The sequence below is a fragment of the Propithecus coquereli genome, unplaced genomic scaffold, assembly GCF_000956105.1.
Source record: "Propithecus coquereli isolate 6110/MARCELLA unplaced genomic scaffold, Pcoq_1.0 Scaffold238, whole genome shotgun sequence".
Taxonomy (NCBI): domain Eukaryota; kingdom Metazoa; phylum Chordata; class Mammalia; order Primates; family Indriidae; genus Propithecus; species Propithecus coquereli.
The window spans coordinates 4,781,376-4,793,449 of record NW_012147930.1 but is presented as its reverse complement, the minus strand read 5'-3'; the positions used below and the strand labels follow the sequence as shown (position 1 = coordinate 4,793,449).

Sequence of the window (12,074 nt, the reverse complement as noted above, 5' to 3'; positions counted from 1 at the left end):
CGACTTCTGGTCTTGTGGAATTGCAGGGAGGGACGGAGGATCGGGTTTGGATTGAGCTGGCTCTTGTGGGGGAGGGGAAGCCCGGACTTGAGAAACTAAGTTAACATTTATTGACTACCTACTAAGTGCTAAATCCTTTTGCATTTGTTCTCACTTTGAAGAGTAAAGCCTGTCCCTCCCAGGTTTCCAGTCTTGGGCTGGCTCCGAGAAGGGTCCAGGCTTTGAAGAGCTTTTAAATTATCCCCTGGCCCTGGGTGGCCAGGGAAGGTCCCCAGCGGGGTCCAGCCAAATACACATCCCAGGTAAACTGATTAACCGTGGAAGTGGCGCCAAGGCTGGGCCTGTGGCTCTGGCTCCTAGTGTCTCCCTTCCCCTCACAGGGGAGCCAGACGGCAGCCCCCAGGGGAGGAGGTGCCACCGGCACCCAGCCCAGCACCGACCTTGTGAGATAGGCGGCGGCATCTCCATACAATGCGCGCCAGAGGCGGGAGCGCTGGGGTGGGGCGCTTTGGCCCCGCGTTCTTAAAATCAATCTCTGGGTCCTCTCCAGAACTCTCTCTGAGGCCTCTGATTTAAAATAGGGAGGAAGGGTCCCCATAGTTCCACTTTTTTTAACTGGGGGGTGGGGTGGGGTGGGGGGTTGCAATGCCTACAGTCCTGGATTGAGAATTTGGTGTTTGGTTAAGGAAAAGAGAGAGGTTCAGAACCCGAAGATGGAGGGTACTTTCTGGTGGTCAGAGTTACAACCGCAGCAGTGTACAAACAACCGAAAACAGTAATACCGTGTGAGTGCACACAGTGAGAACTTAGATTTTAAAGTGTAACCCATGCCATGCAGTGGGTGCTGAAGTAAGGAAGGTTTCCCAAACTCCAGTGTCAACAAATGGCAAGCTGACCTCCAAGGAGCATCTGCTTGCTAAGAACTGCTGCCTCTCTGCTCTGCCACCTGAAGACAGCGCTGGGGTCTGACCTAGCCGGTGAATTTTCTCTTCTGCACACAGCCCAGTGTTTTAAATGGTCAAGCTGTGAGAGGGGCCACGTTATCTCTGTGAGGGAATGGGAGGCATGTTGAATTTGTTGGCATTCAGATCTTCTGCATGTTCTTCGAGTGGCACTTACATGAAAGCAACTTAAGTTAAAAGCAGTGCATATGAATGTGCTTCTTATATGTTCTTCCCATCACATAGGCCCCTGTAAATGCCCGATAGCCTTAGCGAGGACCGGCACCACATGCTGTCTGACCCTGAGTGACGGAGGGATGATAGAACTGATTGCAGCTCTGTGTGAGGAGTAACCACTGAGCCCGAAAATGGCCAGACAGTGGTGCAGTGGTCAGAGCACAGGCTTTTAGAGCTGGGCAAACCTAGATTCAATTCCAGGTGCCCCATGTGATCTCGGGTCACCTCTTTTTCTGTAAAATGAGATCATCATAACTAGTTTTAGTGTTGTCTTAAATTTGAAAAATTATTTGTGAAGTTTTGGCTTTGGCCCTTCATAAATGATGGCTATTTTATTAAAGTCACTCACTGACATGTAGTGTGACTTTTTTCCTGGTTTGTCAAGGATTGAGGTGTTTCCAAGGGCTTGGGATTTTTAGTGCTAAACCTGGCACTGTCCCCAGTGAACAGAGATGGTTGAACACCCAACATGAAAATGGGTAAATGACTCATCATCCTTGTGGTCTGGTAATGAGCTGAGAGTGAAAGAGAGGAAGGAGAGATAGTTCCTTCCTCTGCAGGAGACTTGGAAATCTTCACCTAAGTGGTGCCATCTGCATTTGGTTTTGAAGGGTGAGTGGGAGTTTTCCAGGAAGAGAACCAGAAATTAAACAAAGAAAAAAGAGAAGATACACCCTCATTTACAGATACATTGTACAGTGCCATGAAATAATACAACACAGCCTGGCTTTTCTTTAAATAATATATTTATCACCATAGGTCGAACCATACAGACTAATTCACCCTTAACTCAGATCACCCTTAACTCAGAAACTGTTTTTAATTTCAATGAGGAGAAATAAGAGAACACCTTTATTTTTCTATGAAGTATTAACTGCTATAGTATTAATATTAATAATAGTTAATATCTTCCCAGAGTTCTTATGTTGGTTATTAGAATAAGGCAAAAATCAAAATAATAAAAGCTAACAGGGACATCTGTTAAAGCCCTGAACTTAGGTTGGAAGAAATTATTCTACCCTGACTGCAATGTATGTGAACTTCAATTAATTCCAAGTTCAACATGAGCCATGACCCTGAAACAAACAACTGTTGAAATTGTTAATTAAGCTGCATTCATGGAATTATGTGACCTTACTGAGGGCAGGTACAGAGTCTTACTCATATTTAAGTGCCTGGCACATGCTGGGCACTTAGCAAATATTTGAGTAGAGATCTTGGAGGAAATTGCCCCAGGACTCTGCCCTGCCTTGGTCGAACCACGCAGAAGGGCTGCTTGAGTCCTTAAGAAGCAAACTCGAGTGTCTCAGGAGGGGTGGGCAGGATGGGAGAGGGTTCTGGAAACTTTGGGGAACCATTTGGAGGAAGTAGGGCTTTTAGGCTGGGGGTGAATATGAGCAGGACAGAAGGTGACTATGTACAAATATCTAAAAGCAAAAAAAAAAAAAAGCCTATGGCCTTTTAACTTTGTGTTGCTTGAGGTGAGCAGATAATAGTTTCGAGAAGAACTCTCATCGATGAGTGTAGTTGTTTGGAAATGCAATATGAAATATGTTCGTTGTCTCCATAAACTCCTGGGCACTGGAAGCCAGACAAGAGAGGTTGTCTTGCCACCTGCCAGGGGATCTGTGCATACAGTTCTTGCACTTCAAGGGCTGGGGTCTGTGGGTGCCTGTGAAATAGCTGTAGCAGGATGATGTGGTTGTCTCCTTTTTCTTTTTTTTAATTCTATTTCTAGTAAAGACAGGATCTCACTCTTGCTCAGGCTGGTCTCAAACTCCTGAGCTCAAGCGATCCTCCCGCCTCGGCCCAGAGCGATAGGATTACAGGCGTGAGCCACCGCGCTGGCCTAGCTATCTCTTTTTAAAGAACCCGATCATGGTGGTTACATAGGTGTATACATGTGGCAAAACTCATGGAAATGAGTTAAATGGGATTTCTTTGTTATATGTGCTTTATGCTACAATGAAGTTGATTTTTGTATCAGTTGATGCTTGGGAATACTTAAGGCTGAAAAGGAGATAAATGGAAATCATATGTAAAAATGCCTTGAAGGATATAGCATGGTAGTAGAGGTTACTGGAGTGGGTAGGAAAATATATTTTCCTATGAAATAGCAATTATTTCGTGTAACGGAGAAACGGCAATTATGATATTCTCAAAGGATCTCAAGTTTTGCTCACTTTAAGGTTATGAAAATAACAATACAACAAACTACACGTACAGCGTATCACTCAATGTTACCCAAATGAATTCTTTACAAGAGGTTTTGCCCCACTAGGTTTGGAGTAGGGGGCCACTCATTCAAGGTGTTCTGAGAGTTTGCTGATGGCGTAGGTCAGTGGAAAACTCTGAAGTGTTTTCTGGATATTTTGGGAACTGCTTATCAAGGGAGCCTGCTGCTTTGCGAGCCAGCTCATGTGTGTAGAGAACTTTGTGAGACCAACTCTGAAGTAGCTTGTTTGGCTGGAGAACAATTTGTCAGTCTTCAGGAAAACCAAAGTTGTTTAACTTTCCGGTTACCACCCTACACAGGTCAATCAGAGTTGGGGCTGGTCCGTGGTGCTAAGCTGAGAACTAATTGAATGAGGAAGGTGTGTTGGGGTGGTCATGGGTGTGTCACTACCTCTAGTGAAATCTGTCACTTGCCCAATTGTGTCCCATCAGAAGGTCAGGCCGCATTGGCTAGGTGCTTTCTAAGCACTCAAGTAGAATGATGAACAGGAGACAGTTCTAGATAACACTTTCTTCTGCATCCCTCCCTTTTGTTTTTTCTTATTTAAATACACTAAGAAAACAAACCTACTCTGAGGTGTGGGGAAACAGGAACTCTGATACCTGTGGGTGGGAGTGTATATTGGTACAACCTTTATGGGGAGTCCTTGGTAACAACCGTCAAGTTACAAAGTAGATAGACTTGACCCAGAAATTTTGACCTCTAGGAACTGATTCTACAAATGCACCAGCACATGTTAATTGCAGCACTGTTCGTAGTAACAAAGTTGGAAATAACCTAAATGTGCATTATTAGGGGACTGTTTGTATACATATGGTACCTACTAACCATAGAATATCACGCAGGCATAAAAGACGATGACATTCATTACATAATGTGTAGAATCTTCTCTAAGACATTTGTAAATGCAGGAGGCGTGTGTAGCATTATGCTCGTTGTGTAAAAAAAGGGAAGAAAAGATTATATTCACTTGAAAATATGAAAATTGTCTCTGGAACAAATTCTTAAAGAATTTGTGAGTGCAAATTCTCACAAGGAATTTATAACATTGGGTGCCTGTGGGGAGGATAATGTGTGGGTGAGGGGTAAGGGGAGGGAGAGGATTTTCACCATGTGTGCCTTGGAACTTTTTGAATTTTTTAAAACCATCTTAGCTGTTTTTTATAGTCAGCCTGTGCTTTGTTATTAATGTATTAAATAAGAAGAAGATACATTTAAAATACAGGGAAGTTAAAGTTAAGTTTGATTTTTAAAAACTTTTTTTATCATCTTAGCCATTTTTAAGTATACAGTTGAGTAGTGTTAAGTATATATTCATTGCTGTGTAACAGATCTTCAGAACTTTTTCACCTTGTAAAACCAAAATTCTGTATCCACTAAAAAACAACTTCCCAGTCCTCCTGCACCCCACCTCCAGCCCCTGGCAACCCTCGTTCTCCCATCTGTCTCTCTGAATTTGACCATTGTAGGGACCTCGTGTAAGTGCAATCATACAGTATTTGTCTTTTTGTGTCTGGCTTATTTCACTTAGCATAATTTTTTTTACGTTTATCCATGTTGTAGCATGTGCCAGAATTTCATTCCTTTTTAAGTCCGAATAATATTCCATTGTGTGTATAGACCACATTTTGTTTATCCATTTATCCATGGGTAGACACTTGAATTGCTTCCACCCACCTCTTGGCTATTGTGAGTAATGCTGCCATGAGCAGAGATCTGCAAATAAACCTTTGAAATTTTGAACAATGTGACTGTATTAACAATTTTTAAAAACTTACTTAACCAATTAAGTTTTTAAAACCAGACAATACAGTATTCACGAATAAACATCCTGAAAGTATTTTTTTTCTTTTTCTTCTTTTTTTAAAGGATCCTATATTTAGTGTTTATGAATGCACAGGAAAAGTGCTTCAAGACATGATTTGTCTGTTGAATTAGGCTTTTAACTATTCTTTTATAAACAACTTGGGGTTTTCCTTCATTCTCAAGATTCTGCCAGGCAGATCAACACCATCCTTAGTTGAAATCCTGAATTTAGCTTTTGATTTTGTTTATCCCGCAGGAGATTGCTTTGCCGAGGGGGAAAATCCCTCATCCTAGTCTGGCGCTGGTAGTACATCTAAGGCAGCAATTGTCAGACACCCCAACCCCCACGAACCCCCACACCAATTTGGCTTCTTAAGGTCCCTTGGTCCCCTGGTCGGTAGTGGGGACCTTTCTTGGTGGGCTGTTCTCCCTAACCTAGGGCAATGACAGGATTGTGTGTAGAACAAGTTACCTTCCTCCAGGGCAACGTGATTCTTTTAAACCATTCTTTTAAACCTGTCCTTTTAAGACAATTGAGTTGTACCGAATTTAGAGGTAAAGCCTGTAGCAAATTTTGCTGCTTCCGTTTGCATAAGAAGGAGGAAGGAGATGGTTTTTTCTTGCCTTGTCGATGGTGCTCTCTTGGGAATGAACATGGCTCTGCTATATTGCCCATGACCTGGCCTCAGGTAACGTACTCCAGGAGTGAATTGCTCAGATTTTCTTGGCTATCTATCGAGCTAATCCCTTGTCACCTTCTGAAGAAGACAGGGAAGATAATACAAGTGGGGTTATATTAATAATAGGAATAACTTTGAATCTGTTTTAATTTCTATAAAATAAGCTTATACGTTTTGCTACATTAATGTTTGGATACTAGCTAACAACTTTTTAGGGGTAGTAGCCTGTATCTTGGACAATATCCCGTTGTAAATAGTAAGTCGGATCCTTTGTCATGGGTCAGTGAGGAAATTGTCAGATGACAGGGACTTTTAAGTCCTCCCCAGAGGTAGATCTTGTGGTCTCCACTTTGCTGGAAAGGAAACTGATGCTCAGAAAGATGAAGTCATCTGCTCGAGTTCCCACAGGACGCAGACAACAGCCCTGGTGTAGACCCAGGTAAGTTCGGCATCCGGGGTTGTGTGTTCCCCCATCTCCCCCAGTTTGCATCTGCCAGAGTTGAGGGGAAGGCACTTCCCCTTTCTTCAGAACCGGAAGGTACCTGGTAGTTGAAGGACTCTCAGACCTTAGGATTTCTCGTTACCTGCCCCTCCAATCTGCTCCCCGTCCCCAGTGCAGCGTCTTGTCTGTATTTCCTTTTTCCCGCCAGTGTCTTTCCAGGCGCACTGTGTTCCTGAGTCATTCCTTCCATCTAATTCTGTACTGCAGAACTCACAGTTAGGGGGGTGCAATGTTAGGAGTCCTAGCCTTGCACGAATCTCCTTTTCCGTCTCCCGATTCTGGTGTGCAGAGAATTAAAGAGAGATTCCCTGGAATTCAGACCCTCCAAGCTGGAGGATTCTCCTCACTCTGGGGAATCGTTGGCTGCTTAAGAAGAGCAAAACCATATTGGCTCTCTCAAAAATCTCTTTCCTAAAAGAAATCTGTCACCATCTTCTCCGTCTTCCCTTTTCTCTGAAGATTTCAGATGTATTTGTGGTAGGAGCAGAGAAAGAGGGGAGGAGAAAGGCGCAAGGATCCTGATTTTAATAAAGATAAGAATAGGGCCATGGCTGGAGATAGTGAGCCCCATGGAATCAGTCTGAGCTGAACGCAAGCAGCCGGCCAGTGGATGCTGCCTTGTTTCTTGTTTCTGGCAAGTGGCCGATGGTTTTATCTATTTCTGCTCTGTAATCAGAATTGAGCCAGGGTATTCAAGTTTCTTCTTCTTCTCCTCCCCGCCCGAGCTTCCTATCTGAATGAAGGGATTTGGTTTTCTAGCCTTCCGAATTTTGCAGGAGCCCAAGAATTGACTTGATGTTTTTAAATATCTTTTTTCCCCCAGAGGAGGAGTGAAATCCAGACAGGTAAACCATTCCATATGTTTAAAGTCATCGAAAAGCCTCTGCAAGAGGGATTCGAGGCTGCCTTTCACCCTGAATTAAATAGTCACAGATATACTTTATTTTGCAGCACGAAAAATCAAGAAGTTACCCCCAAAATTATTTGGTAGGAAATTTTGAGGATTATTAAGCTATGGGCTTTGGTATCCCCCAATGGCAAATCCAGTTTTGCTTTTTAAAATTGAATTCAGTCCCAAGGTATTTTTTTAATCTTCTTCTCCCACCCCCCCCCACCGCCCAGTTTAAATCTCCATTTCTACTTCGAGAAATCCAGTCAAACTTTATCACCTCCATTTAGAATTGATCAATAGCAACTGGTGAGCAGGTTAATTATAATCGCAGAATAAACGCTGAAGTCTCAAAGTTCACCACTTTTGCAATGTTTCCAAACCCCACAGGACCATGCCAAGAGGCACCCATTGACCCATTCGGAGCAGGTGTGGGAGTTTGAACCCGGGGCAGACAATCGGAGCTGATTCAAACAACTCAATTTGGTTTCTTATCTGCAGCTTTCCCTATCTTATGATGTCTGTCATTTCAGATAAAAAAAAAGTCCATCAATTGAGCTGGGAAATGGCAAGTTACATTTTCTTCTGATAAAAGTTTGCTAGTTGTTGTTTTATCAGATTGAGTTGAAATTGTATGTGTCTCCATCAAGGTCTGCAACGACCTTTTCAGATATTTTATCAGGTATTGGGTGGGGGAGACCATTTTCTTTCTTTCTTTCTGTGACCTAGGAAAGAATGACCTGACTTCTAAGATCATAAATCAAACCAGGTAAAGAGAGGCAATAATACTAGTTACCCCTCAAAATTGAGTAGGTGGGGGGGGAAAACAAACAACAAATAAAACCTTTCCCTAGCATTTAGGGAGAACTTAACTTGACCCTAAATAAAGAATGTGGTTCCCACGAAGTGCACAGTTATAGGAAAATACTGGTTATTTGGAAAAAGAAAATGGTTTCCATGACAAAGATGGCTTCAAAAAAAAAAAAAAAAAACAAGTAGTATTTTTATTCAAATAGTATCAGTAAAACTTTGATTATCTTTCTTTTATTGAACTCAGTGTATGTTTAATATAGAAAAACAAAATACTCAGATAAACCAATGAGCAAATAATTGGTAATCTTACCATCCAAAGATAACCACTGTTAGGCATTAATCCTTGATTTTTAGTTACCATACCTATGCAGGCATGTGTATATCTGTGCTATTAAATAGTCATAAAAGTTACTGTTTAAAGTCATTTCAGCACTGAGGGCAGTTTCTGTAAGATTAGTGACCCAGACAGGCTACTTAAATACTGAGCCCTTAAACAGAGCAAAAATGAGCAATTCACCAAAGGAACTGTCAATAATAGATAGCTGGTCAAATGTGAGGGTTGTGTCTGGAAACATTTTTCGATCTTATAGTATATAATTTACAGTGAATTCAAAGCTAGAGCATATTTATAAGTTTTAAATTGATGCCCCTTGGAATGAGGCAACCCGATGTAGGATGTGTTGATGTGTGGGGCTCTGACTCGCCGGGAAGTATGAGCCGCACCTCTCAGCCTGCTACTTAGCAGGGGCACCCGCGATCCCAGCAGACGCAGGGAGGCGAAAGCACATCTGTCTGGCACTGAGGAACCCTGGGATCTTGTCCCGGGCCTTCATTTTCCTGCTGTGTGACTTTGGGCAACTCGCTGTGCCTCTCTTGGCTTGCGTATCCGCATTTGTAAGGTGAAGAAATCAGGCCAGGTGCAGAAATGGTGAGAAGGGCTACTCCAGGGCCCTTTGGAGATATTTAAAATCCAGCATCTTCTGACTTCCCTCATGATAATCGTTCGAGTTGACTTTGTCTCTCTCTGTGCCACAGATACCGTGTTAACATTAAGCCTCCGTGGGCTTGCCTGGACATCACACTCGAACTCATGCTGTCTGTGCCAAGTAGGTTTTCAGGGCTACTTTCCCCATTTTAAGCAACAGTATCTGTGAAATCTTGGGTTTGATGGAATAATGTTGTTTTTTCTTACACGTAATAAAATACTTAACCACTGAAATGTAAAATCAACTTTGGGAAACCATGGGTTCAGTGACCTCAATGTGGTCTTAGTTTATTGCTCCTTTGGTTTTTGTTTTGCTGCTATTAATAACCCCACTCAATGTCTGAAGTTCTAGGAGGCCATGAGGTTCCTAGGGGGTTGAGCTCCCTTATGAATGCCAGTACCACACACAGCGTTTGCTTCATCGGTCAACCAGCTAAGAAATATTTCTGCCCACTCCCTGTAAGCTGGGCTCTTGTCTGGCTTTGGAGATACAAAATGAACAAGGGGGTCTCCAAATCCCAGCAGCTTGCCGTGGGGTAGAGGAGGTACAACGTGGATATGCAATCTCGGGGCAGTATACGCAGAGCTGCGGGGTATACCTGGGTTCCACGGAGCCCTTAGCATCCAAATCAGCCTTGGTGCTGCAAGCCAAGGCCAGGCTTCCTGGAGAAGGGGACTCTGTTGCGTCCTGAAGGATGAGTAGGAGTTTGCTGTGTGTGGGGAAGGGCATTCTGAAGGATGCAGTCTGCAGTCCAGGGTGGGAAAGGAGGAGAGAGATACTAAGAGTTCAGCCTCGGCCTTGGGGGATGCTAGAAGACTTGAAAAGTGAGCAGAATTCCAGGAGCACTTTGGAGACATCGCTTTGCTTATGGGGCAGAAAGGCTCAAAGTTGTGACTTTCGGTTTTGTTTAGCCTCCCTCAGGCAGGGCTATGAACAACTCCCTATCAGGGAAAGATCTCCGATTCACATAAAATCACACTCTCCAAGCCTATTTTGTGTATGGGCTTCAGAGCTTCAGAAGCAAAGCACGGCGGCTGCTGAGGGCGAAGAGGGGACAAAAACCCAGGCCAGTTCTAGTCCCCAAATCTGGGTCCCTGCTCTGGGAAGGAAGAGGGCGTGGTTAGTCTGACCAGGAGGCCCAGCCTTCTGTAATTCCACCCGGTTCTTTCTCTAAAGCTGAGGTAGGTGGCAGGAGTGACCTCGAATAGGAATATAGTATAGACAATCGGGAAAATGATGTTTTTCGAGGAGCCACCACTACCCCTGGATTCACCAAGGTGCCCGCCTCCCAGGAGGCTTAGAGACGAAGGTGAGGTGCAGAGGAACCTGCCTTTCACCCTTATTTTGAAGCTCTCTTGCTTTGACCCATCACTCTTTCTTTAAGTTTGATTCTTGCCTTTTGAAAAAATTTTTAATATGGAAAATTTCAAACATAAGAAAAAGTAGAGAGTAGAATATCCATCCCTCGTGACCAGCTGTGTCATCTACACCCCCACTCTTTCCTCCATACCATGTTATTTTGCAGCAAATTCCAAACAACATGCCATTGCTTCTGTAAATACTTTGTGTCTGTCAAAGATAGGAGGACCCTTTTAAAAATGCATAGCCCCAGTGCCATGTTATCACTCTGAAACGAACTAACAAATTACCTGTCCTTCCTTAATACCATTAAATATCTGGTCGGGGTTCAAATTTCCCGGTTTAATTTTCTTTACCAATGTGTTCAAATCCGGATCTTTGCACCATCTCTGTGGCTACATCTCTTAAGGTTCTCTTAATCTGCAGGTTCCACTTTCACTGCCTCTTCTTTTTCTTGCATTGTGTTTGCTAAAGAAACGAGGCTGTTTCTGTAGCACCTCTGAAGACTGGATGTTGTTGACTGCATTCTCTTCATGACATTGAACATGTCCTTCTGTCCCTTGTTTTTCGTGTAAATCTGTGATTGGAAAAATAGGCGTGATCAGGTTCAGGTCCGTGACGGCAGCAGCCACTGCTGGTCATCGCCTGGATCCATTATTTCGTTGCTAATGATGATGTTCGAATGCCATCATTCTTTTGTCATTGATTAGCTGGGATTCTTCTATAACAACAAGCAAAATTTCAGCTGGTCAAATATCTGGTTCCCCCGAGGTACAGTTTGTCTAGGAAAGGCAGGATAAACGCTTGCTTCTTTCACTTTACCTTTCACTGTCCAAAATCACCAGTTAGTTCCCTAGCATCCTTCCGAGATTATAAATGAAATGAAACTTTGTTTGGTATCATTAAGAACTCATGGATTTAAACATATGTGATGTGTTTTTATCCACGTGCCCTAAGTGATGCTCAGATTATCGTATCTTTGCCGGTGGGAACGTGTTCAGATTGGCTCCTGAGCTCCTTTGACAAAATGTTAGTTTGATAGTTTCTTGCTGTTCATCCTACAAAATGTTCCACACTCTTCCTATGCTTTTTCTCCTCCTAGACCTGGATTTGGCCATTTCCCCAAGAAACCTGGCTCCTTTGAGTGAGGAACGGTGTTTAGAGACCACTCTCAGAGTTGAGTTGTGCTTATTGCTACTGGGTTAGTCATTCGATGTGCAGAGTTAGGAAATACTTCCCCTCCCACCCCAAAGTTAAGATAAAACACACCGTATTGGTATCAGTGCTTTCAATTCAAATTTAGGACTAAAAGGCTTTTGCTTTGCTTCATGCACCTTTTTAAAAAATTGTGGTAAAATATGCATAACAAAATTTACCACTTTAACCATTTTTTTTAAGTCAGAATTTAGTTTTATTTCACACTTTAACCATTTTTAAGTGTACAGTTCTGCAGCATTAAGTACATCCATGTTGTTGTGCAACCATCCCCACCATTTATCTCCAAAACTTTTTATCTTCCCCAGCTGAAATTCTGTTCCATTAAACAATAAATCTCTACACCTCCTTCTCCCCAACCCCAGGGAGGTTTCTTTCTTTCCCTTCCTTCCTTCCTTTCTTTTTCTTGT

The 12,074-nt window shown here is 43.0% G+C and overlaps 1 protein-coding gene across 3 annotated transcripts in view; it reads left to right on the top strand.

Annotated features, from left to right (window-relative positions):
- Window positions 1-12,074, top strand: part of GATA4 (GATA binding protein 4) — a 73,785-nt gene that overhangs the window by 31,315 nt on the left and 30,396 nt on the right. The gene's annotated exons all lie outside the window — the stretch shown is intronic.